This window comes from Diabrotica undecimpunctata, chromosome 5, assembly GCF_040954645.1.
Source record: "Diabrotica undecimpunctata isolate CICGRU chromosome 5, icDiaUnde3, whole genome shotgun sequence".
Taxonomy (NCBI): Eukaryota; Metazoa; Arthropoda; class Insecta; order Coleoptera; family Chrysomelidae; genus Diabrotica; species Diabrotica undecimpunctata.
This window is the reverse complement of record NC_092807.1, coordinates 124,513,457-124,540,671: the sequence shown is the minus strand read 5'-3', so window position 1 is coordinate 124,540,671 and position 27,215 is coordinate 124,513,457. Positions and strand designations below refer to the sequence as shown.

The following is a 27,215-nucleotide window of genomic DNA, read 5'->3' as shown; positions in this document are numbered from 1 at the left end:
CTAATATTCCATGCAAGCAAGGTTCTACTTCATGTAATACATGAAAGACTAAAAGCTTTTCTATTACCCCAGATATCAGAAGAACAAGCGGGATTTGTCCCAGGAAAAGGCACAAGAAAACACATCCTTAATGTCAGACAGGAAAAATTCTAGCATAACAATACACACAAAACTAAGGATGGTAAGGGCGCTCATTTTTCCCATAACGACATAGGCATCTAAAACGTGGACCTTAAAGAAGGCGGATAAAAATAAACTGGACGTTTTTGAAATGTGGGTATACCACCCCGCATGTTGAGAATATCCTGGATTGATCATCGCACTAACGTGTCCTACTAATATAACAGAGATATCTGCAGTATTTTGGACACATTGCTAGAAGAACAGGTACGATGAAAAAATTGATAGTCGAGGGTAGAGTTGAAGGAAAGAGACATACGGGAAGATCTCCAAGCCGTTGGGTAGATCAAACAAAAATACTGATTAACCAAGGGTTACATGAAGCCGAACAACTAGCCCAGGACAGAGAAGGATGGAGAGAAATCGTGAAACAACTGTAAAGGCCTGATGGTGTCACTACATCCCAAAAGGAATTAGGACTAAAGAGGAGGAGGAGACTAAGAAAACACAGTAGTAGAGAAGGACCACAAAAACGGTGGCTAGAAGACATCAAAGCAAAAATGAAGAGAAACTAGCATCAAATACAACAAAACAGAGACGAATGGAGAACAAAGGAGAAAGGCCTTTGTCTGTAAGTAGATGTAAATAGAAGAAAAAGAAGAATTTGTGCCGCTCGTTAAGTTTAGCAATAAAGCAGACCTCTGAATCTTAACTGTTGATGCTTTACTCTTCTCTGATGTTGCGATTACCTACGTAAGTTCTTGCATTGTTTTGTCCTCTATTCCAAAGCGGAATGCTTTTTTTCGAGTATTTCTGTAAATATCTTATATTTTCCTGTATTTTTCGTCTTTTCACCGGTCCTAATTTGTAACTACTTTTGATGTGATCATGTTTAAAAATCTCTGCATTTTTCACTTTGTTATTCTTTTCTTTCATTGACCTTAGTATTTGATTTTACAAATCATTCCAACTGCGAAAGGGACGATCAGCAGGTTTTTTGGTAGGTCCTGTATTTAGACAGAGACAGACATAAAATAAATTAAACTTGAATTTCTGTTATTCGTTTCGTATAAACCAAAATGTGCACCCAAATCTTGTTTCTATCTCTCTTACGGCCGTGGAAGCTTCACGTCTCCAGACGCATTAAAAAAGTATTATTTTCATCCTTTTAAGAAGCTATAAAATTTAATGACTAAATATACGACATGCCCCATCCAATATAAAACCAATAAGTATGCATAAAGATATTAATAGTTCTGATCTGATACGATTGCATAAATGCGCCTTTACGAAATGTCGAAATAGTTCTTGTATATGGAGGCCAGCATTGAACCATGGATAATTATACGAAGAGAGGCCGTAACTTGTAAAACGCCGGTTAAAAAGGAATACTAATAGTCTAGTTATGATTTTTTCAAGTTTACGTACTTACTCTGCAATCTCGAAATTAATAAAAGGCCGAAGAAGCCACTCCTGCTGATAGAAAATTCGTAATAAGCTGCATTAACATGCATTGCGTGTTAGATTTAATGGACAAGGGTCATATCTATTATCTGATTCAGAAACCAGTATGTATCGCGGTATGATCAGTTCGCTAAGCAAGAATGTTCTTTTATTGTTTATTTTTTATTGCTATTTATATATTTAATTAAAAAATTATATTGAATAAAAAGTGATAAGTAAATCTTCAGGTTATATTAGAATATAATATCTAATTATTATTGTTATATGTTAAATGGCTCGAAATGTGCAATGGATATAAAAACAAATTCAGCTTAAGGAATTCAATGTAATGGCAGGCATTAAATGATAAAGCCTTTTAATTTTTGAACTCTGTCACTAAATAATATAAGCGAAACTCAAGATAATAATAATATCTTGAATAATTGTTTTCTAAGAAGATAAAGTTGCCTTCATCTATCTATCGTTCGTCGGCAAATTCAAACAAATACCACCTTTGGTTCGGACAAATGAAGATATTTTTTATCACCAAAAATTAAATGTTTTAACCCAATTATGCTTTAAATATAATGTGCAAAATAATTTTAAATTCGGCTTCGCTGATAAACTTGCTTTTTTGTCCTTGAAAATACAAAAAGTTAAATTTCTCTTGCTTAATAATAATTATGCGATGGTCATAAAATGACCAATTTGCAATGAGTACTGCGATTGATAAAATAGCGGCAAGTGCTTCCGTGAAGAATTCCATGGGTACAAAGAGTTACTAATGTTGAGGTACTTCGTCGCATGTGTAAAGAAAAAGAATTACTAAGAATAATCAAATCGAGGAAAATGCAATACTTGGGTCATGTATTGAGAGGCGAAAGATACGAATTACTTCAGGTTATACTGGAAGGAAAAGTACAGGGCAAAAGATCAGTAGGAAGACGCCAGAACTCGTGGCTGAAAGACCTGAGGAGATGGTTCGACGCGCAGCAGTTTCCAAGACTACAATTGCCATTTGGATCGCCAAACTTTGAAAGGAGACGGCCCCATGAGAAGAAGTGCTTATCTTTAAAGGAACTAGACTTACAAATTTTTCATTTAGTTGTCATGTTTGCAATGAGTTGTTTATAGATGTGCATGACTTCAATTTTAAGTTGTTTTGAACTTTCATTGTTTTGAGGTGGTCATTATTGTAGCATTCTTTGTTGTTTGTTTTTTGAAACTATTTACCTGTGTATAATGAAAATGTTTATGGGAAAATCAGCTATAGTTTTTCATCCATGGGAGCAAGACGACCCAAGTAGTAGTAGATAAAGTTTAATAGTCGACAATTATTTCAAGTGATATAAAAAGTAACGACACTGAGACTGGAACTGAGCTTAGAACTGAGTCTGGAACTGAGCTTGGAACTTCCAACCAAAAGGATTGTCTTCCGAACAGTTCATATTCAAAAACAACCAGATTTCCTCTCAGATAATAACTTGTATTTTAAAGAGAACTATATTAAGAAACAATTACTTGAAGTGCTCCATACTAAAACTTATGACAAACAATATATACTGGACATGATTGCAATAGAAAATGGCGATACTGTTTTAAAGTTAATATCTTATTTTTGTTTTAGTTCTGAAGCTATTTTCTTGTGGCGTTTTAAGTGATTTTTAAATTAAATTATAAGAAGAATTTCTCACCAAGTAAAAAAAACAAAATTTGTTTAATTTACTAATGTTTGTATTTTGAGAACAATTTCCGAAGTTGAAATTGAAATGTCAATAAACTTACTTTAACCTTTAATTGTGGCTTATTCTCATTTAAATAGTAATTATTTTATTTTTGCATTTTTAATCACATAGAACTTATTTGGGGACAACTAAAAAATAAATTCGGAGGAAAAATATTTTCCAAAATTTTACGCAAGAGTGATTAATTTAATTCAAATAAAGTAAAGTAAAAAAACAGTAAATCATGTAGTTAATGTATAAAATTAATACAGAAGACTAGGACAATAGATAATTTTAAACAATGTAGTGACAAGGTACTCTAATGTGGTGACTATTTCAGTTAAAACCATTCAGGTTTTCATTATAAATTGTTAACTTATGTTTAAAAGAACATTATTTTCTTAAATGTAAAATTCGCAGTTTTTTTTATGTGACGTCATCGTTAAACGCTAATAGAAAATGCCGTTGTATCACCTAGTATTTTTTCCGACAGGGTGGCCGATTGATAATTTTTTGACATTTCACTTTTAACCATTTAAAAAACAAAAGAAACATAATATTTTATTTTTTTTTCCACAATCGGATTTCTCTGCTCTTTGACTATATACATATTATATATATTTACAACATACTTTAATTAATTGTACAAGAGAAAATCCAGGGCAAGAGAAGTGTAGGAAGGAGAAAAATCTCATGGTTGCGTAACTTGAGGGAATGGTATCAATTGAACTATTCAGAGCATCAGCATCTAAGATCAGAATAGTCATGATGATTGCTAACCTCCAATATATATATATATATATATATATATATATATATATATATATATATATATATATATATAGTGCTAGTCCAAAGTCTGTTCTCCCCTCGTACCTTTTGAACAGTTATACTACTAATAGTGAAATTTGGCGATAGGTAATAAAAAGACGTAAGCTTCTTAACAAGTCATAACAAGTGACGTAATAGTGACAGATGACGTTACAGCGCCACTGTGACAGATAATTTTAAATAAGACCTTATTGCAAGTGATACCTCGTTTGAAAGATATTGAAAATACCTATTCAACCATAGTAATTTTATTTGAGTTTAGACTGATTTTGATTAATAAATTAAATAAATACTAAAATTGTAGTTTCGCATTTAATTAATTACTATTAAAACCTCAAATTTTCAAATTTTTTATTGTTTTTATGTCAACGTCAACTTGTTTGACAATTAACCAGAGCCGAACGTTAAAATATTTATTAATTAAATGCGAAACTACAATTATTTCAATACACCTATTCATTCAATCATACTAATTTTGTTTGTATTTCCACCTTGAGTTTTTCTTTTCATATCTACACTTTCAATATAAACATATTACATTTTGTTATTTTATGATTTAATACTTATATCAATAAATTTGTGTCAATGAAAGAACTAATATTGCAATATTTCGTTTGACAGCGGCTACTCGATTTTCTTAAACATTTATACCGCCACTTTTTTCGATGGGCGATGTAAATATGGAGAAAACTATACTTGCAAATCACAGCTGTTATTTCAAAACTTGTGCAACTTAACTTTTGTTACTAAAAATTAGTCCCAAATAAGATATTACCTATTTACATATTAATGGTCAGACATCAGGGCATACCTACAAAATAACTTATATCAACTAGAAATAAGGAAATAGCAATAACGAAAGCTAAACTCCATTCGCTTAGCTCGGGCATATTTTGACAGATTCATTGTCGGAAACCTACAACACAACAATTCCTACTTCTCAGTATTAATAGCTCAAGTATCCTGCTATTACAGACTTCTTTCTTTAAAAAAAGAAGAATTATTCTAAATAGTGGAAGTGTATACTAAACCCATAAAATATTTCCTGTATATTTAAAATATATTTGAGTTGTTACAATTTAACATATTTTAGTAAATATTTGTATTATTCGCGTTGTTTATTTTTAATATAGTTTTATTAAATTGTATTTAATATAGTTTTATTGCTTAATTCTTTTGATAGTTCTATTTAGTTAATTAGTTATTTTGAATTTTATTATTATGGATAGTCAAAGTTTTCCATTTGTTCCATCAGCTAATGCGTTGGTAAGTTTTTCTTTAATAAATATGATAAAATGTTCTTTAAAAGTTAATATTTTTAGATGAGTAAGGATGCTGTTCCTAAATTACAAGGTAATGAAACTGCACAGCGGTTTATTCAAAATGCCTATAATTTTTTTTTTAATTATTTGCCGAATGAAAACCCTGTTGAGGTAACCCTGTTAAAATGTTACAAATGTTCTTAATATCAAAAACATTTCAGTTAACATCCAAATGTCTGAAGGTCTCAGAAAAAAGTGTGCGGAAATATAAAGATGGTCCTAATACAACCCTCACGTTAAAGAAGAAAAGTCGCAAAAGAAAATTAACGCTTAACATTAAGAAAATTAATCAAATTCGCTTAGAAATTTATCGCATGTATGAAGAAAGTAAATTTCTATTTTATATAAAAAATATATTTTACAAAAAAGTTAGGCAAATTTAGTTTATATCGTTAAGTTGCGCCAAATGTAGGCAACCAACTTAAAGTTTTTTAACTTTTTATTATTAATTAATTCTGCTAGAGTTAAGTATAATTTTGTTTTGTGTTGCTGATTGAACCTATTTTATTAGTAATTAAATAATTACGTAAACTGTCAACTATCTGAATTTTGCATGTATTTTAGTTTGTTTGAGTATATAGATGTTACGGCTTCGTATATTGACACTCTTTCCGAGAAAATTTACAACTCGGCAATATAAACTACCTAAAAATTAATAATTGTTTTAGAGTTGCCTCTTACAATATCTAGTCTGCTAAAGGTTTTAAGAGACAAATTTATTTATGAGGGAGGAAAAACAAGCCTCTTTCTGATCTTGAAAGAAATAGGATTCAAATACAAAATAGACAGGCCACAAAAACATTTCATGGAAGTTCCTCACGTAGTACAGATGAGGCATAATTTTTTAAGGATTTACCATGAAAATGACCAAAGGGGAGTTTACAAAAAGCCCTTAATTTTTATAGACGAAACATGGATATTTTCTTCTGGATCCGTTAGAAGATCTTGGCAGGATGGGACAAATAAAGGAATAAGAAAAAGAAGCGGTGATGGGTGTGAGGTAAGTAAATAAATATGTTTTCTTATATAATTTATTAATTCTCTTAACTGACTAAAATGGGTTTTTTTTTCTGTTCCAGGACTTTAGTTCCAAAACTAATAAAGTATATTTTTTACAGAGAGCATATTTTCATTACATGTAAAGAAATTTGTTTTTATTAGATCGAATTATTTATGTTGTAGGTACATAGTTTTACATGCAGGCTCAGAGCATGGGTTTATAAAAAGCCCTTTAGAGCCTAAAAGAGCAAGTTTAATTTTTAAATCGGGCTCCAAAACGGGAGACTATCATGGAGAAATGGATGCTGATATTTTCGAGGGTTGGTTGGAGAAAGATCTTCTACCAAGATTGGAGGAACCATCAATGATCATCAATGATCAGTAAGGCGTGGCTAAAAAAGTTCAAAAGAAGACATGAACTTGCTTTTAAAAAAAGTTTGAAGGGAAAGTGCAGGAGTCAACATTGAAACCTACCTTTGAAATATGAAGCAAATGCCAAATCATGGATGACTTCTGTAATTGTTAAAAACTGGCTTATAAATATTGATAAGAAAATGGTCAAATAAAAATCTTGTAATTCGTTAATAATATATAGGTAAAAATAATTATCTATAAATTATTTACCTAATTATACTAAATAATTTAATAATTATTATAAATTCCACCAATAAAAGTAGTTAAAATCCAGTACAACATGAAAATTATAGCCTATGCCTATGTTTCAAGGTATCATTCAAAACTTTAAGGCATTATATCAAAAGGAAGTTACCAAGTAAATGTTGGATAATATGGAAGAAAAAAAGAATTCTACTATAGATGTATTGAAACCTATGGCAATGGTCAATAAAGCTTGGCAAAATGTAACTATGACTACTATAAAGAACTGTTATGTATACTGTGATTTTGCAATTGCCAACAGAAGAAACTGAAACCGAACATATTTCTATTTCACCTTCAGCATGAATTATAGTGGTATTTGAATCAGGAATATCATTTAAGGACTTTGTTAAGTGCAATTAAGGAGTTGCTGAAACATTATCTTCTGATGTCGAAATTATCCAGTTACAACGAAAATCAATAATGATTTAGATGACATAGAAGAATAATCCTACATAATATATTCTCTGGATTTACACAAAAAAAATGCAAGAAGAATGCTGAATTCTTTACGAAATTTTATAAAGCAAACCAGCAGCTCTGAAGAATTGTCTGCTCTATATACCTTATGAGTTTGTTAGAGAACAACTGAATTGTCAATGTAAATTACTGACTTGTTAATGCCATATTTCTCATTTTAAGGATGTTTTAAAAAAATGTTAATTTATAATAAATAACAATATGTTCTTTTTTAACTCAAAATTAGTATGAATCTCAACCTCTTTAAGTGGAATTAAAATATGACAACAAAAAATGGTGAAATCCATAAGTTGAAAACTCAATAACTTGAATTTTTTCCCTTAATGTTTGGCTTCCATAGGTTTTACTGTGTAACTAAAACGTAAGAATTATCCATTATATAAATAAATATGTAGTTTATATTGTTTTTGGTTTAGAAAATAAAACACAATAAATATTATTTGTAGTTATTAATTTATTTAAACACCTCAAAAATGTAGCAATACTTAGCAAAGGTTGGATGCACTACTAATATTTAAAACTAAATGCATACCTTTAACTTAAAGCAGTTAAAATATAATTAAGTATAAGTTGATGCATACAGACACCTGAACTTCACAGTGAATTGTTCGATATTTTTGGTTTTGTTTAAAGTTTTCAATTCCTCTTTGTCTTCTATCTTTCAAAAAATCCTCATGAAACCAGATGAATTTTCTGACAAGGGACTGCCATTGGGCACACCTTTTACTGTCATATATTTAGCTTGAATTCTTTGTTTAGTGTTAAATATTTCAGCCATGAGCCCAGACCCAGATAAAGGATGCTGTTACATGCTTAAAATCACCCTGTAAAGCCATACAATCATGATAACAAACTGAAAACAAAAGCATCACCATCTTCTTCATTAACAAGTAATGTGGATGCATATAATGTTAATGGAACTTTTTTATTCTGGGCATGTTTTACAATACTCCATTTGCTGTTAGATGCTGTTACGCTTAAGCTGCATAAAACTTATGGTTCATCTCCATAGAAAGATCTAAAATTAAATTTGACCATTTAGCACTTATAATTTACAAAACTAGTATTAATTTACAAACGATAATTCAAGACAAATAGTTATTGTGTATAAAACAGAAATAGTAATAACTAGTAAATAATTTAAATTAAATTTAAACTTGTTTATACTTACATTGAGGTTTTTGTTGTTTGTTTGGGTTTATATGACTGCGGCCAGGACACTGAATCCATTCACCATACATGGAAGATTTTAACATCCTCTAAGGCTAATGAGCAAAAATTACTATTGAACTAGGAATTTGCCTAGCATAAATGAGTCAAATTACTAATATTTGCTTTGCTATATCCTTTTAGCATATGGAAGTATACTTATTTTGTAAGATAATAAAACCACAGTTTATGTTAATGCCCTCCAATGAACTGTTAATCATTGATTCCATCCTAGTCACAACATTAAGGAACTTGCTGTGTACTATAATTATAGTTAACCTCACTTTGACCACAATATATACCCAAACCCAACTTTGACTGCTTATGCTTAATTTTGTAGAATTTATTCCCACTAAATATTTTTATTCTGTACAATTTTATTATTTGTTATCAATACATTATACGGTGTAAATAAATATTGATTGTCGGTAATTCGTAAAGTTCTATTTTATTTTTATTTACGTTTGTTTACATTAATATTGACTACTACTAAGAGCACGTATGCTTGGTTGTATAGTAATTTCCAGCCACTTTTAGTCTGTCAAAAAGTAACTAACTTCGCAAAAAAATAATTACTAAATTCACTAGACAGTTCGGACTGGGAATAGCGAACCGAGTTTACATGCAGAAATAGAAAAATAACATAATATAATATATTAAGTTCCAACATTATACCAACATTATTAATTCCCTTCAAGTAAATTGCATAAAGTTGAAAAATATATCAAGACTTTACGCCAAAAGTTAAATAGAGAAAATAAAATAATCTGTAAGTAAGATATATATTAACACATTCCTTTTGATTAACAATTTGATTTATTGATTATGATGCATGTTCCGTAACGAATTCAGATATGCACCTACGCTCTCCTAATACATATTCATAACATAGTAGCACTGATGAAGGACAGAACAATTTTTTGTCGTCCACAACTTAGCCGGTTTATACCAAAATGACTAATATGATATCCATTGCCGGTTATGGACTAATCTGTCTTTAAGTTATGAATAAATAAATAAAAAAAAATTTTATGTGCTTTCACACTTGTCCCCAAATATGAAAGAAGTATTCAATTTATTTCTAATAGCCTAAAATATTTGTTTAGATTGAAGAGTTAAATTGCAGACATTTTTTTCTTCTTTAGGATCCCTCTTCGTACGCTCTTTTTTAAACGAACTATAGAATCAATCAAGATTGTCGATATCACAAATTTTCTTTTTTAAATATCGATTTGTTAAGTGATTTAAAGCACTTATTTATCTATTAGTCCTGCTTTTTGAAGTTATACTTCTATACGTGCGGTCGACGTTGAAAATTTGCACTGGAGTGAATCGATGAAATCATTACATATGTAAGATATGAGTAAGAGAGAGATAGAAGATATATTTTCTCTCTCTCTCTCTCTCTCTTTCTCTCTAACAAAATGTTCCTTTTGTATATATATTTACTATTATATATACAGGGTGAGTCATAACTATTGGGACATAGACTAAGGACAGGTTATTTGGACCAAAATATGGCTATTGGGCCAAATATGCCTTAATAAAATGTTGCTGAGAAAAAAGATACAGGGTGTTAAAGTTAATTTTTGTTTTTCGTTTTTTGCTAATAGTTTCCCTGTATATTCATAAATTGCTATCAAAATTGGCACAGAGGCATAATCTTAGACAAGAAATAGTATTTTATTTACATTCCACTATCAAATACCAAACTAATAAACAAAGTTGCAGCTAACGTAAGGTTTCCGTTTTGACGATAAATCAAAACTAAACACACTTTAACTTAAAATAACTCACAAAAACTCAAACTAAATGTTCTACATGGTCTCCTCCGATTTCTATGCCTTTTCTAATTCTTTTTATAAAGGATTTTCGGACGTTAAAAAAATATTATTCTGTCCCCTTATAAGATTAGCTGCATTTTGAATGTATCTCCAAAGTTCGTCTCGTGTATTAATTTCATTGGCATAAACTAAGAACTTCATATGTCCCCAAAAATAAAAATCTAGCGGGTTGTACTCAGGACTTCTTGGTGGCCATTGAAAATCACTGCCTCTGCCAATCCATCGTTGAGGAAATACGTCATTAAGATGATTTCTAACAGCTAATGAAAAATGAGGTGGCGCTCCATCCTGCATAAACCACATTTTTCTTCTTACATCTAGTGACAGATCATCTAAAATATCACTAAGAGTATTTTCCAAAAAGAATAAATAAGAATCTCCATTTAAATTCGGAGGAAGAACATAAGGCCCTAGTAGTTGGTCGCCTATAATGCCACACCAAATATTCAATTTAAACTCATGCTGAAAATGTCTAGCTTTAATAGCATGCGGGTTTTCTTCTTCCCAATAATGACTATTTCGCCAATTCAAAACCCCTCGTCTGGTAAAAGTTGCTTCTTCGGTGAACATAATATTCTTAATAAAGTGTCTGTCATTGCGATGTTTATTCAGATTACGTTGGCAAAACTGTAACCGTTGTGGAAGATCTGTTGGAAGTAAATTTTGAACAGGAGTGAAGTGATAAGGATGGAGGTTCTCTTTTTTTACAATTCTAACAATAGACGACTGACTTACTCCTGTTGCTGCTGTTAGATGTCGTGAACTTATTTCAGGATTTTCATCTACTCGAACCAAAAGTTCATCTTCTTGATTAGGTGTGATTTGTTTCGGTTGACCACCCCGATTTTTAGTGTGAAATGACCCAGTTTCACCCAAACTACGATATAATCTTAAAAAAATTTTGTGATTTGGTTGCCTTCCGTTTGCGTATAACATTCCATACCTTTTGGCAGCCAAGCGACCGCAAAAATTTTCTTTGAATAAAAAAATTTCTTTTCGCAAATAATATTTGAAATCCTTTTTTAAGACTCTAAGCAGTTCGACTGCGTTTTTATCGAAAACGGTTGAAATTATTATGTTTAAACAAGAGTACCAATTTTACGTAAAAATGATGTTTACGTCATATTTTCTAATACATATTACTAAAAAGTTTCATCAGAAAAAGTTTAGACTCAATTTGATCATTAGGTCGCGTGGCGCCCTCTACGACAAAACGTAAAATTGTAAATAAAATACTATTTCTTGTCTAAGATTATGCCTCTGTGCCAATTTTGATAGCAATTTATAAATATACAGGGAAACTATTAGCAAAAAACGAAAAACAAAAATTAACTGTAATACCCTGTATCTTTTTTCTCAGCAACATTTTATTGAGGCATATTTGGCCCAATAGCCATATTTTGGTCCAAATAACCTGTTTTTAGTCTATGTCCCAATAGTTATGACTCACCCTGTATATATATATATATAATATATATATATATATATATATATATATATATATATATATATATATATATATATATTAATATTATTATTTATGTGATATGTTTTGTATTATTTATTAAATGTTTATAATTATTTTAGACTATTATATTTCAAAATAATAATTGCAATAAATCACTGTATGACCGAGAACTGTCAATTTTGAAATACGTTAGTGTCATGTCTAATTGGCAAATTTCTTACGTGTTTGGTTTATACGCTGGTATATGTGAGTTCGAATCCCAATATGAATTTCCTTTTTTATTTTTGAAATTTTTAAAAACCCCACGTTAGTCTTATTAAATATATGTAATATACGCAAAAATGCTAAATTTTAAAATAAAATGAAAATTTTATTGTCGGTACTAACATACTGGTGATTATGTCCGCCGACAAGGAGGAGACCGCAAACGAATAACAACGAAAACGAATTAGACTTTGCTCGCGAACATCTGGATTGTGACGACTATTAATGAAGTCAGGTATTATTCTCAGACGAAAGTAGGATCTGCTTACATAGCAACGACAAGAGGCATCGAGTTTATAGAAAGCCAGGCGAGCATTATCTCAATGTTGTATACGAGAAATGGTGTCATATGGAGGTGGTTCTTGTATGTTTTGGACAGGCATTTCCATGGATAAGAAAACCCCGAGTTGGTTTTCGTGCCTGGTGGAGGACGTGGAGGAGGTTTAACGGCGGATCGTTACATCAGAGGCATTTTGGAAAAGCATGTGGTTCCATACGCGGAATTTATTTTTAATGCCTTTATTTTAATGCACCATAATGTACGATGCCATACCGCACGAGTCACCATCACCTGTCTGCCTGAGACCGGTATACCTACAATAAATTGGCCTGTGTTGAGATTGGAAATAAATCCAATAGAGCATGTTTTGGGATGAGCTTAAACGAAAGGTCCGGGATATAAATCATGCACCAAGGAGTATAATGGAATTGAGAGCTGCGCTTAATGATGAATGGGAAGCAATGCCTCAAGAATTTATTAGAAAAGTCCTCCAATCCTTGTAAAATCGATTGAAAAGTGTAATTAGGAGTAGGGGTGGTAATATTAAATACTAAAAAATAAAGAAATTTATTTTTTAATTGATAATTTATTTGTTCTTAACGTCTTTCTTGCGTTGGTTCCAATGATGAATATTTAGGAAACTCTGTTCGTATTGCATATTGTTTTTATAATGCCTCCTCCAAATAATGCAATAGCAGTTTTTGTAAGTTCAATAATAAAGTTATTGTTTGCACATTATATCTTTTTATTTTCTTACTTTTTACATTAAAACAGAAGGTGTAATCTCAAATATTGCGTTTGGGTCGGGTTGTTTTGCACTCAAGTGTATATTTGTATCAAGCAGTTCGAGTATTTCCGTGACTGTCAATTGTACTTGTTTATATTGAATTTCTCATCTTGAAAATATTTCTTTTTCTTAAGTTCTTATATCCCAATAGATTTTCCTCTAAATCATCTCTCTTCAGCGTATTTTATGTGGTTCCTAATTATTTGCTGTATCTTCCGGCATTTGTGTTGCTTTTATTTTTGAAGTTTTGTATATTGTAGTAATTAAATTTATATAATATTTTTTATTTCAGAAATTACAGTTACGAGTCAAAACGAAGTGTCTTTCTTTTTAAACAAAACAAAGAAAATTTTTAAAAAGGTTACAATAATTCAAGCTTTAGTCTTTTAGGTTTTAGATATGCAAATATTGTCAGATTTTGAAACAGGCATTATAGTATTGAATCTAATACACAATTAAAAGGGTGTAACACAGTTTTTTTCTTTAATGATGTATATCAACAATCTGTAATAGTAATAAATCACAGAAGTATATTCTGGAGCTTCCTCGTATATAGAAAGTAAGACACATTAACCAAGATAACTGGGACAGTGCCTAGGAAATAACATATATCCGAAAAAAGCTTTTGTTGTGTCTCAATTTGAAGGTCGTAGATGAGAATTATGTAAGAGAAAGCAATTGCATTCTTGAAATCATCGTTTTTATTAGCATTTTTTCTTTCACTGTTTTACGTAACCAGAGACGCCTACCGCTCATGCTTCTTGCATCTTCGTCGATTAATGTTCTCACGGAATTATGATTTACTGCTTTTAAAAATAGAAAAAGTACCTTTTTATTGCGGAGCAGTTTTAAAACAATTGGCTACAATGTATTATATAGTTTATTATAGCCACGTGAAAATAGTATAAATAAAAATATAATGGCGTGATATAATGTTATGTAAAATCGAAAATGTTCCTTAATCACTATTTGATATCGCATTTCCCTATTCGAAATTATTAATCATTATCTTCTATTGTTATTTTTGTTTATCAACTTTATTAGTTATTGTCCCTCCTTTATGGAATAATATCTTTTAATGACTCCTTTTTAACTTTAACCCTCTATTGCCCGAGTTTTTTGTAAACTTAAGAGAAAATGTTTTAATTTGTATATATGCTCAAATATGCATTTACAACAACTAGTAATTTTTTTAAATTTTTTAAATTTTGTTTGAGGAGAGTTTTGGGAGTGTTGCCCTCAGGCAACTGTAGGCAGCAAAAACTAACGAATTAAGTTATTATGCCAATCAAAAAACAATTATTTGTCGTTGTAAAACATAAAGCAACTTTACATTTACTTTAGGAGTATTACAGGAGTATTATCTTCCCTTTTTTTCAGAAAATACTGGCCAGTGGGAGGTTTGGTCAAGCCTAACTTCCTTTAGTGGTACAATAGCAGTAGGTTCTGTCTTCTGTTTTTTTACAATTTCGTTCTCAATCTTACTGAGCCTGGGACGTCCTTTGTTTTTGATCTGGTCAGTTCTTGCTAACAGTACGCTACATAAGTGGGACTTAAACTGTAACAAAAGCAACTGGTTTTTCTTTTCAATTTCAAAGTAATCGCAATCATGACGATACAACAACCAGCTGTTAACAACAGCTAAATCCAGAAGGTGAAAAAATATTTTTAGATACCACTTGTTAGATCTTATGTCTGTTCGGTAAAGAGCAATTAGTGAATCCATAAGATCGACACCTCCCATAAATTTAGTATAAAATTGCACTGCATTTGGACAGCATACATCAATTCTTAATTTTTGTTTCTTATCACACCTCTTGACTAACGAAGTAGGCTCAGAACCAACAAATGTACTAAGCAAATGAACCGGTTTATTATCGTACCACTTTAACGCTGTTAGTCTTATGCTATCTACTGTAGCGTGCTTTTCTTCTACAGTACCTCTGCTCTGTTTCTTCATATTCTTGTCATCAGAAAAATGGCAATTAGGCAATCTGTTTGGACGAACAGATCCCAAACATTGCAGTCCACGTTTTTCCATTTCACTCTGCAACTGAATGCTATTGAACCAGTTGTCAAAATATAGTTTATAGTATTTGTTTGGTTCGACTATCCCACAAAATCTTATAACTACATTACCGCTGGTGCCTACATTAGATAAATGAAGAGGATGTTCAACAGTTCCTGTATATAATTCCCAATTATAAACAATACCATTGCTATCACACAAAACAAATGCCTTGTATCCCCATTTTTTGGGTTTGTTCTTCATATATTATTTTAAAGAATGTGCCCCTTTGAATGGTATCATTTGTTCATCAATACACAATTTTTCACTCATTGGAATACTCTGAAAATTATTTTGAACTAGACTGTTGGGGGACCACTCTTCCACTAAATGTTTTTTTTTCGATCATTTTTGACCTTTTGAACACATTTTGTTCAGTGTGTTTTTCTGTTTTATCGATATCATCCTCATCTTCATCTTGGTCTAAATCTAAATTGGTATCCTGGTCTAAATTTGCTTCGTACAAATCGTCTTCATTTTCCATTTCATTTGACCCTGAATCGAGTGATATCTGAGTACCTATGGAAAATTCATTATCACTTTCTTCAAAGTCAGGATCTTCGGATTCCTCGCATTTGTTGGGAACTTTTACAAACAATAACGGATATTTACTGCTTTTCCCGTAGAACGTTTTTGTATCCATTCTAAAAAAATAATTTAAAATGATATAGTCCAGTGTGGATTCAAAGCATCATACCTGTTTTTTATCACAGTACTGAAACAACAATAAAATAAACAAATTTCAATTTCACTTGTACACAATTTATAACAATAAATCACGATCGAAAATACAAACTAATAAGGCAGCCATGTGCATTTGACATACTGTTAAAAATTTCCATATAGGTTTCGTCATAGGTTCATAGATGGCACTAAGTGTATTAAAATGTATAAACAAATGTTGCCTGAAATTAACAGAGGGCATCTTAGAGTCGAAAATTGTTTTAAAAAAGTTTTCTGCTTCAAAAACTCCTTTGTTGCCTTGAGTACACACGGGGCTATAGAGGGTTAAGACGTTTTTTTCTTTAGCTTTGCTTCCATTATCAGCTTAAATATCAAGCTGAATATATTCTTGCGACTTTTTAATATTATTTACTATCTTTAATAATTATCGGCAATTTCAATTGAAAATATTCCACTTCGAAAATCGTTCTCAAAATATAAATAAAACAATTTTTTTTGTTATTTGTTAATACAAAAAATTCTTATAATTTAGTTTTTCCTGCTTGATTCATATTAAATATTCAGACATATGTTATACATTTACGTAGATGACTTTAAAATTATGTTCAATTGCACAAGTAGGTTTTTCAAAACTACATAACTTTAGTAACAAAGTTCACTTAATGCCGTCTTTTCCCGTGGCGTGAGATCGTTTGTAATGTTAAAGTTTAAATTCGGCAATTTTTAGGCATATCTCAAATGCATGCATTTTGTTGCCAAAACTAAAAATCGAAATTTCATGTTATAAGTTTTGAAAACTAGGCCCTAACAAATGGAAAATCCTGTATAGAAATTCCATAGTGACCGGTAAATGAAAGTGATACATTTTATTGATCTTATGAGAATCGTACAAAATGGCAAATATCGTGCAACGTTTATTTATTTAATAGCTTTATAAAATTTACTTCATTCAGTAAAAAAAAGGAAAATTTATACAAAAGAGGCACTGTTTACCTTTGAAACCCATTCTAATTTTTGTCGATAGGACACTCATTAAAAGATACCAGGGGAGTTTAAGGGGAAGCCCGAGTGTAGGAGTGGCAAACTTTTTTGCATCTTTTTTGGGGTACACATATTGACATTCTCAGCAAAATTCATATTGTTCGTTTGTTTTTAGATGTCTAATCTCTGACGACTGAACTACCTGTATAAGAGAATCATTAAATAATTATTAGACGAGGGAACTAACTATGTTCCCAATATGCTCGTTGTTACAGGTATCTAATAACTGCTTTTGGTTATAACAATATGTAAAAAAAGAGTTCAGCAGGCGGTACTGTAGACTAGTGCGAAGCTTGGTATTAATAAAAAAAATTGCTCTTTTACTATTTTCTTTACAATATTATAATATTTTCAATCAAATGTCTATTCAGCAGCAGCTGTTTGTGGGTGTATTTTCTTTTATCTTTTTTTATGCTTTATGACATTTGTTAGTAAGACCTTTTTTACGTTTCCTGTACCAAAAATTTTAAAACAAATTATGGTCAGTTTTGACATTTTGTATACCTAACTGCCACTCCCTTGTTAGGTACACAAATCGACTCTTCTATCTCTCTAAATCTAAACTTTAGATTTCAAGTATTCCCACAGAAAAAAATCTAATGGTGTCAGGCCCGGTGACTGAGCTGGCCATTCTATCGTACCTCGTCGTCCAATCAATCTACCACGATATTCCTCATCTAGGTAACGTCTGACTGCACCATAATGGTGTGCAGGAGCACCATCTTGTTGAAACGTTAATTCCAAGTTGCCGAAATTATCTGGATAATCCTCCTGAATTTGAAGTATTAAGATTCAATTGCATTGTGTAACATCTCCAGATACACTTTACCGGTTAAGTTAGTATTGAGAAAAACAGGTCCAACTAGGTGGTTTCCCAAAATACCTGCCCAAACATTTTTTTTTTTTGGAAATTGAGTATGTGTTTCACGAAAGACGTGAGGATTTGTGTCACTCCAATACCTCACATTGTGTGTGATAACATTTCTATTGCGAGAAAAAGTACTTTCGTTACTAAAACAAATTGTTTTTATGTAATCGGGCTGTTGGTTAATTGTATTGGACATATTTTCACACAATTCTAGTCATCGGTCGGGGTCATCATCTGAAAGTTGGTGCACAATTTTTCATTTGTATGGATGAAATTTGTTTTCAGCTAACACTCCGTGTACTGTCTTTTGGCTGATTCCATAGATATATGCAACTTGGGCTGTAGAAGAATTAGGGTTTACTACCATTTCTGAAATTATGTCATTTTTTTTGTCATCACTTATTATTGGTCGACCAGATCGTTTGACATCTTGAACACTACCTGTTTGTTTAAAAAGACGTTCTGCTACATGGATATTATTTCCACATTCACCAATTAGTAACACAGCTGCTACGTTGTCGGCTAAATATTTAGGTATTACCGCATTTGCAAACTAAAAATAACTAGAGAATTGACTAAACTAAGCAGAAAAAGAAACTAAATATTGAGCTATAAATGCTTTTGGACCCTAACAACAATTAGAGAATTGACAAACGTCAACTTTTTTGACAAATAACCAAAGGCAGACTTTAGGATTTTTATTAATTAAATGCCAAACTAGAATTTTAGTATTTATTCAATTTATTCGTTAAAATCATCTTAAATCAAAAAAAACATAATATGAATAAATAGGTATAATAAATTTTTGCAGTTTCGCATTTAATTAATAAATATCCTAATGTCTTTGGCCAATTGACAAAAAGGTTGACGTTGACGTAAAAAAAAACTTAGAGAATTGAAAAACGTCAACTATTTGACAAGTAACCAAAGGCGCAGGTTTTAATATTTATTAATTAAATGCGAAACTACAATTTTAGTATTTATTTAATTTATTTATTAAAAAGGAGATTAAACTAAAAAAAAAATAGTATGGTCAAATAGGTATTTTTAATACCTTTCAAAAGAGGTATCACTTGCCATAAGGTCCCATTTAAAATTATCTGTCACAGTGGTGCTGTAACGTCATCTGTCACTATTACGTCACTTGTTAAGACTAGTTAAGATGCCTACGGCTGTTTATTACCGGCCTGCAAATTTCACTATTATAACAATAACCGTTCACAGGATACGAGGGGGGGAACGAACTTTTGACTAGCACTGGTTGTATTATAAATAATAAGTTATAGACAATTACTATAACTTGTTATTTGTATCAAATATAAAAGGCAGCATTTATGACATTTCTTTATTTTTTTATTAGATTCTGATTGCAAAATTTAAAAAATAAAGCTTGTTTGTGTATTCCAAAATTAAATTTACCCTAGACATAAGCTTCAAAGTAAAGTGAAGGCGCTTGGTTAAAATCAATTAATAATTTTTCTCTTCGCGATAACTTCTATAGTAGTATCATTAAAAAATAATCCGACTAAAAAAACTATAAGAAAATATTTATTATTTCTTTTAAAATATAGCTCGCTTGGAAACCATTAAATTATCCTGATATGTAAATATAATTATTAATCATAAGTATTCAGATTAAAGCAAAAACCACTTATAGTTGATATTTCTGACGCAAATTGAGACATCAAGAGATCAAACCAGATTCATTTTATTTATATGGGAAACGCCCCTTAACCAATTTATGAGATTAGCATAAGACAAAAACGAAGCAACCAAGGATATCAATTTACCATTTTGGACATCTCATTATTTACAAACGTAGATAAAAGCCGGCGAGATATTTAGTTTAAAAACAACATGTTTGGTTTAAAGCAGTTTAATCAATAATTTTGGTATGACATATGTTACAATTATTATAACCGTTATAAATACAGCAGTATATTTTATCCAAAACAACCTGATCTATATTCAAATATAATAAAAGTATCCTATATATTTTTGTTTACTTATGTATTTTGGTTTACGCAAACCTTTAGTGTATGTAAATACAACGGTAGGAATAACAACTCCAGCTGATTTTTTGCTGTGTTATATGATCTTAATGTAACCTTCATTACACTTATTAAAGCAACATGGCAAATGCTAAAACTCCTCTTATTACATCTTTTACAATGACAGAACTCTGCATTAACACCAGATAACATTCCCATAACTTTTCTTCAAAATCTTACAAAAATTGTCAACTATATGGTAGTACGAATAGCCATGAATTTCCCTCAAAATAGACGAAAGTGAAAATAATTCTCTAATTGAAACCAACTAAAATAAAAACTGATCCTGAGTCATGTTTCACTCACCAATACTATTTGTAAAATATTAGGAAATATGATTCATCCTACGGTTTTGTAGCTCAATTCAAGTCCTGGCTTCCTTATCAAACCTCTCCATTTGGAACCATATGTAGCCATTCTCCTTCACGATCCACTGCCAAGGAGATTTCTTGAATTCTCATTCACACCATCCTCCCATTGTTTTCTCGGTCTTCCAATAGATCTTTTCCCCTACATTCTTGCATTCAACAGTTTTTTGGAAGCCTGTTTTCTTCGTTCCCAAATGCATGGCCGGCCAATTGAGGACGCTATAGGCTGACATACTGAGATATGACCGAACTGACAAAGCGTTATGCAGTATAATACCCCAATCGAAATACACCCGATAGACGATTATTTCTGACCACTGATCGTAGTTTACGGGAAACAGGTACATGCCAACCGCAAGTTGCTGGCAATAGTGGTCGTCCAATAATGGATGCAACTGATGAAGACATTTTAGAAATCATTGAAGAAGTCCCTGGAACAAGTACAAGGGTAATAACTGCTTAACTAAATGTTCCTCACGTAAGGACTTGAAGGCGTTTGAAGGATCAGCTGCTTAAACCCTATTACTTAAAAACGGTTCAAGAGTTACTGGTTGAAGATTATCCTAAAAGGATTGGATTTTGCGATTGGTTGTTAATGGAAAACACTGAAAATGTTAATTTTGTTAGAAATATTTTGTTTACCGACGAGGCTACCTTCAGTAGAAATGGAATAACAAACCATCATAACGAGCACATTTGGGCCGACGAAAATCCTTACTCCAAAATAACGACTCATCACCAAAGGAATTTTGTTAATGTTTGGGCAGGAATTGTGGATAACAATCTAATAGGCCCAGTATTTCTTTACAACAATTTAAATGGTGATAATTATTTGCAGTTCTTGGCAAACGATTTACAAAAGTATTTGGAAGAAGTGAATATTGCAATAAGGCAAAATATGTGGTTTCTACAAGATGGCGCTCCACCGCATTACAGTAATGAAGTCCGGGAATACCTTTGCAGGCAGTATCCTGGTCGGTGGATTGGAAAGGGCCGTGACGCACCTATTTCTTGGCTACCCAGAAGTCCAGGTCTTAACCCCATGGACTTTTGCTTTTGGGGGTTTACGAAAGAGAAAATGTATTCTGTAATAATAGAGGACGAACAATAAGTGAGGGTTAGAATAATTGAAGCTGCAAATCAATTTCGTCAAAAAAATATGATTTTTCAGGGCATTCAGTTTTCCTTATTAAAACGATATCGAATGTGTATTGAAGAAAATGGGCGTCATTTTGAACATTTATTGTAATATCATATTTATAGAGGTTGTAGACATTTTTTGTACTTGTTAATTCATTTAAGCCATTTATTTAGCTGCACGTAATGTTTTAAAGGTTAATGCAAGGGGTCGCAATTCAATAAAAACTGTTTTTTGAAAAAAGTGATAAGATTTTTGAAGAAAATTAAAAAATAATGTGTTAAACTAATGATGCCACAAAATTCATTTGATGCCACGTGTCTATTTTTATTACAAAAGGTCAAGTAGTTTAGGAGATCATGCAAAAAAACAATTTTAATTTTGTAACTTCAAAGGGTTGCTACTTTTTTGTGTACACTTTTTTACTAAGGCAAGTTGGAATCAATCAATTTATTTTTGTCCCCGAAATGCGTGATTTAATTTATGGCATACCTTTTTGAAACACCCTGTATTGTACTTCTTGTATGTTGTCTTCCTGCTGATAACTCTTAGTAGTCAATGTCGGTAATAAAAAAATCAGAACTACAGAAAATATATTTAAAACACAGTTAAATAATATACTAAAAAGAGAGTAGCATAATTGATTGTAATTAGAAATAGAAAATAACGCACTCTATAAGTACCAAAATGACAAATCACTGTTTTTTTTTATATTGTAATTAGTAGTCAAAGTACAATGATTATTGTTAGTCAATCATAAGGAAAGCTGCAAAAGTTGAGTTAGTATAAATACTGTAATATAATTTTGCTGCGTATCTAAAATATTTGCAATACTTTAAACACATTACACATTACAGATAATGCATAAATTGTTTTCTTAAGTTCACTACCACACCCACAAACCTTCACAGATAACAGTATGTATGACCAGTTATAATGCGTATTATTTTCAAAGATTCTATCTAATGGATATTTTATATTAAAAAAGACTGTATATTCAGTTTTATATCCTTCGAACCAACTGATACTGCATGGAACTATTTTTTAACATAAACTGATCAATAAAGAACATGAAAATTCCCGACAGGCGAATGCAAAACTCAAAACGACCATATAATAATCGAATCCGGCAAACATTAAACCCGAATCTGAGTCAATCATGAAAGTACACAAGTCTTAGAAGAAGCAAATGAATTAGAGGAGCTAAATATGAGTATTGTAAAAATTGTAAAGAAATAAGAAAACACATCAACATATTTAAATAATGTTTAACTACAATAACTAACAACATAGACATCGACTTAATAAAGAGAGATTAATTAATCAACAGAAATTATGCAAAAACTATTAAATGACACATGGATTCATGAAGATTTTAAAATGGTATTGGTATATAATGTTATTGACAATAATACTCCTAATTTCCGTACCTTAGGTAATGACTAAATATTACTGGAAAGTTTGGCCTAGGATAACGGAATGAAAGAGGAGAACGGTTAGTGTAGTTCTGCCAAGAGGAAAAATTTGTAATTATGATTACATGGTAGTGTCTACCAAAATGTAGACTGTTTACTTGAAAGTTTCCAAGTGATCGAGAAGACAATATTGTAAAAAATCAAATTAATTATATAACAGTCAACGAATGATTTAAAAACTGTCAAACTGTCAATCACAGTCATGCTAAATATGTAGAGTCTGTAAAAATCAGAAAACCTCCAAAATATCATTAGATGTACTTCAAGAGCCATGCACTTTAAATAAGGTTTCTCAAAAAATTAACAAGATCCACTAAATTAGACAAGAGCATACCAACAACATAGATGATTGTTGGGAACAAATTAAAACAACAATAATCACTACATCTCGAGAAAATCTTTTAAGACAATGAACAGTTAAAAATGACTGGATGACAGTACAAATCCATTAACAGAGAAAAATACGAAAAATGAGAAGATGAGGAATCCTGATTAGAAATAAAGAAACTACAGCAACCACACGACAGCTTTCATTTGCATAAAAAACTAAAAGAGTTAACAGACAAAAGCAGAATTTACAGGCAATATACAACTACAAGACTATATTGGTAGCATTTTAAGCGATATTAAAGAGCGCTGTACCGAATGGGAAAATTACATAATAGAATTATTTAAAGATATTTAACTATTAGAAGACAAGAATGTTGCGATTATCACCTCCTTCTTTAACAGGATATACAGCAGCGGTAAATTATCAGACAACTGGTTAGAATCAATATTTATAACTATTATCGATAAAAGGAATGCCAGGCAGTTTAGCAGCTATCGACTTATCAGTTTAATGAGTAACACGCTCAAAATTTTAACAAAAATATTACATTGTCGCTTATATAAACTTGTGAGGAAATAACTGGTGATGAACAATTAGAATTCCGAAACGGTATTGGTAAAAGCAGGTTCTTTTTTTGCATGCGAATACTCTAACAAAAAAGCATTAAGTTAGGAAAACATATTTACGTATATTTTATAAATTTTCTAGTTGGTCTGGACACGTATGACATTAGATTGCTTAAAAATATTTACTTTAGCTTGTATTAAGCAGTAGCTACAGCTTAATGTGCAGTAGAAGTCTGTCATTGACCACACCTCTAAGAGTATTAAAGTGCTAGGTTTGGTTCGCTTTGTTGAATGATGTGAAAGCTGGACAACCAAAAAAAATCCTAATAAATTAGAAGCGTTTGAGTTATGGTGTTACTACCATATGCTCAGAATCTCTTGGACAACGCACAACAACAACTAGAGACCATGCACAAAGAGTGAGAATTGATTAACATTATCAAAATGAGAAAGGTTCAATACTTCAGGTATGTAATTGCAGGATCTAAATATTGTTTACTACCATTGATTATTTAGGGCCAAATCGAAGGAAAACGCTGAGTCGGATAAAAAAAAACATTTTATCAGCTTGTTAATACGACGATTGTCAACGCTTTAAGACAAGCATGGCACACAAAGAAGAAGACGTAATGACTAAGGTAATATTGAAACAACAGATACAAGAATAAGGTAAGAAACTTTCAATCGTGTCTTACCAAACCATACAGTTGACCATAGCAGTCTTCTCATCTTCTTACGATCTTCTAACGAAGGTTGTTCATTACTTATTATCCCTATCTTTATAAAATATTTATTTTCGGCTTCCGCTAAAAATTCCAAACACAGGATCACCTACAAACAGTAAAAACTTTAGAGAAAAATCAATCAAATATAACAGATCACTGGTACTTATCTTCGTAGATTTTCACAAAGCCTTAGATACCGTGGAATTATACAGCATGATAGCAACTGCTCTGAACAATAATAGAATAGACTACCCGCTTACAAAGTTAGTACAAACATTGTACCAAAACGCCACAATGCGTGTAAAACTACATTATACCACCAGAGAAATTCATATAAAGCGAGGTGGGAGAAAGGGCGACACTCTCTCACCTATATTATTTATAACATAACGATCCTCGAATACACGTTTTAAATACTAAAGTGGGAAAATAGAGAAAAAAAATTGACGGGGAATGCTCAATCGTCTGAGTTTTGCCGACGATATAGCACTTGTTACCAAAGATCTGCGTAAAGCACACTAAATGCTACAAAAATTAGAAAACGTATCTTCAACAATAGGTCTAAAAATGAACATCAGTGGGACCAAATTTATGACAAATTTGCTTCCCAGCGAACATAACCATCCAAATTTAAGTGTTAGAATTGACAGAAAAGTACATATACCTCGGTCATGAAATTAGAATAAGCAAGGATAATCAGACCTGTGAATTTCAACGACGAATAACGCTTACTTGGGCGGCGTGTGGTTCACTAAGAGATATCTTTAAGAGCAACATTCCGATAACTATAAAACGGAAGACATTTGACCAATGCGTTCTTCCTATTATGGCATACGGTGCAGAAACTCTCACTATCACCAAAAAACCGAATTAAAAATGCGAGTGGCACAAAGGCTCATGGAAAGATCGATTCTCTGCGTGACAAAAAAGACAAAATAAGGAACCAAGACCCAAGGAAAAGAACAGGTGTCACTGATGTCCCGAAACGTATAGCCAAGCTGAAATGGAATATAACAAAATTACCACAAGAAAACTAACTTTTTTGTCAATAGATCTTAAAGGAAAACCTTAAGGCTCAAAATAATAACCAGTACTTCTTAATACTTTTTTATTTGTGATTTTAGTCGTCCAAGGAATTTTAATAATATGTCTATAATGCCAAATTTCAAATGCCTCTATTTTTTTATGAATAAGGATTTTAACTTTCTATTGCATATAGCAGCTGCATTTAGGATTATTTTTCTTAAGCAGAGGTAGAAATACATTTAAACCATTTAGGCCAGGGAAATAACCAAAAAAATACCCTGTTTTCGACACTCGTCCGGCCAGGCAAACGACAGTTGTTTTGAGTAGTATGGACCTCTGTAACAAAAACCTTTATGTTTCCTGCAGTCGATTTTTTGGACTTAATTAGTTATTAACAAATTAAGGTCAAAAAACGGAAAATTTTTGCTTTTTTCGTATATCGGGAAAAAAGTGAAGCCTTTTAAACAAATTTTACAAGAGAAAAACTTTCAAGTCATATAAAAACCTTCAAAATGGCGTTTTCTAAATGTTTGTATCCTTATTTGTTGCTTAGGAAATTGAAAAATAAGTCAAAAATTTCGGTTTTTTATAAATGTTAATAACTTTTTTGAAAATAAACTTTTAACATTTATATTTTATGGAATAATGTGTCTTGGAGTGCTTAAAATATTGTTAAAATTTCAAAGTGATCGGTCAAATAGTTTAAAAGTTATTTCATTTGTTTATCTTAAATTAATTTTTTTTGCAGCAATATAAGTCAGAAAATTATATAGTTTTAGTAATTTTAATGATAGTTTCTGGAAGAAGAAGATTTGTTCTATTATTAACATTAAAAAAATTAACAAAATTGATTTTAAATATTGCAAAATAATTTTGCAAAAACATGTCGATTTTTTGCTTATAAATAATTAGAATAACTTTTTAACCATGGCCTGTAAGAATATTATTTTTTTGTATTTAAAAAGCCTAAATTTTTTCACAAATTTAAAAGAAAAAAATGTGTCCTAAAATAATTTGGGGCAAAGTTAGCCTCTTTTTTTTATTTAATTCATAGCAGCTTTGTTTATAACAATTAAGATATCTTAGTAGATCTGTTATTGTATAAATTACAAAAAAAATTAGTTACAAAAATTGTAGGCAGCTTTAAACTCCTCATTTTAAAATTAGTTACAATCTTACAGGGTGTTCCATAAGATAGTGGCAGACCAAACTTATGTTTTTTTTAAATAGAACACCCTATATTTTATTTTAAATTTGAAATCTGGTTTACTTCCACATCACAAAAATGTAAAATTTTATCATGTTATACCAGGTATTTAAAAAGTTATAACCAATATTATCTGAAAATCGTATTAAGTTTAACTCCCTGTATAATTAAAAAGGAGCACAGAAATATTGATCTATTGCAACCGTAGTTTTTTAATAATTGTTAAAAATTATAAAACA

At 31.1% G+C, this 27,215-nt stretch overlaps 1 protein-coding gene and 1 long non-coding RNA gene across 2 annotated transcripts in view; one reads left to right on the top strand and one right to left on the bottom strand.

The window, feature by feature from the left end:
• Positions 1-27,215, top strand: part of LOC140441758 (uncharacterized) — a 234,801-nt gene that overhangs the window by 38,899 nt on the left and 168,687 nt on the right. The window lies entirely within an intron of this gene.
• LOC140440779 (uncharacterized) lies at positions 8,011-8,834 on the bottom strand. The gene is made up of 2 exons (XR_011950930.1): positions 8,748-8,834; positions 8,011-8,594 (listed from the first exon to the last, which is right to left on the bottom strand). It is a non-coding gene; the product is annotated as an uncharacterized lncRNA (long non-coding RNA).